The following is a 1,363-nucleotide window of genomic DNA, read 5'->3' as shown; positions in this document are numbered from 1 at the left end:
TCTCTTTTTGTTCTCTATCTTTCTGTCAAATCCACCAGCTGACATACACACTCACGCCCACACACACATGCCCACACACACACACGTGTCCGCGCGCACACACACACACACACACACAAACTCAATAGCTTCTAAAATTCCCAGGAAACCCCCAGTCACTGCCAGAGCACTACTCTGGCTCCCCAAGAGTTAGCAGCATAATCGTCTCGCACACAGACCTGAAGAGACATGTTTGCACTGCTACTACAGAGCGTCTGGGACTGGCTCCTGGCGCACGATGCCTGGCTCAGCTCCCCCTTCTTCCCCGTGCTCTTCTCCCTGGGCACCTACCTGCTCTTCTGCCTGCCCTACCTGGCCCTGGACCTCCTGTCACCGCACGTGGAGCTTATCCGCTGCTACAAGATCCAGCAGAGGAGCCATGTGCCTTGGGAGGTGATGTAGAGATGCCTGGTCCACTCGCTCTATACCCATGTGATGTTCATCTTCCCGCTAACGGTGCTGCACTGGTACTGGAGGAGTTTGAGCTTACCGGCAGAGGTTCCGCACCTGATGAAGGTGGCACATGACCTGCTGGCCTGTCTCCTGCTGTTTGATTTTCAGTACATTGTGTGGCACATGCTGCACCACAAGGTGCCCTGGCTGTACCGGACGTTCCACAAGGTGCATCACAAGTACACCTCTACGTTCGTGCTGAGCACGGAGTACTCGGGCGTCTGGGAGACGCTCTCACTGGGCTTCTTCGCCGCCATCAACCCTCTGCTCCTGGGCTGCCACCCGCTCACTGAGCTGCGGTTCTTCGTGCTCAACATCAGGCTGTCTGTGGAGGACCACTGCGGATACGACTTCCCCTGGGCCATCCACAGACTGGTGCCGTTTGGACTTTTTGGAGGAGCAACCCATCATGACCTCCATCACCTCAAGTTTAAGTCCAACTAGGCCCCGTATTTCACACACTGGGACAGACTTTTTGGGACTCTGCATGAGGATTAAGAAGGGCACTCGTGGGCATGACTGGCCCCTGTGACATTTATTCTTTTATATTAAAAGGAACTACAAAGTGCTGGCACAACTATAAATTCTATGAGCAGAGAACACCAATTCTAACCAAATCTTCTATTTATTCAAAATAGATGATAAGGATGTGGCCATGACATTCCTTATTGCAGACAGCTCTTGCCTAGTTCACCTGGCAGTTTAGTTTATAGTGGCATTATATTCTCAGTGTTAAATCAGTGTCCTGGGAGGTACATGTGTAACAATTTCAATTGTGTCCAAGTAGATACACTATAAAACAAAATAAGACTGAAGCACTTGCTACCTACAACCTATTATGTCAATCATGATTACCCACATTGCATCTGCT

General features: G+C 50.7%; 1 pseudogene across 1 annotated transcript; it reads left to right on the top strand.

Annotated features, from left to right (window-relative positions):
• The first annotated feature begins 228 nt into the window (after positions 1–228).
• On the top strand, positions 229–990 carry LOC308382083 (cholesterol 25-hydroxylase-like protein; annotated as a pseudogene). The gene has a single exon. The product of its transcript is annotated as a cholesterol 25-hydroxylase-like protein (transcript).
• The last annotated feature ends 373 nt before the right edge of the window (positions 991–1,363 follow it).

Source organism: Sprattus sprattus (genome assembly GCF_963457725.1).
Source record: "Sprattus sprattus genome assembly, chromosome: 20".
In the NCBI taxonomy this organism is placed as follows: domain Eukaryota; kingdom Metazoa; phylum Chordata; class Actinopteri; order Clupeiformes; family Clupeidae; genus Sprattus; species Sprattus sprattus.
The sequence above is the reverse complement of the archived record's forward strand: the minus strand, read 5'-3'. Positions and strand labels throughout refer to the sequence as shown.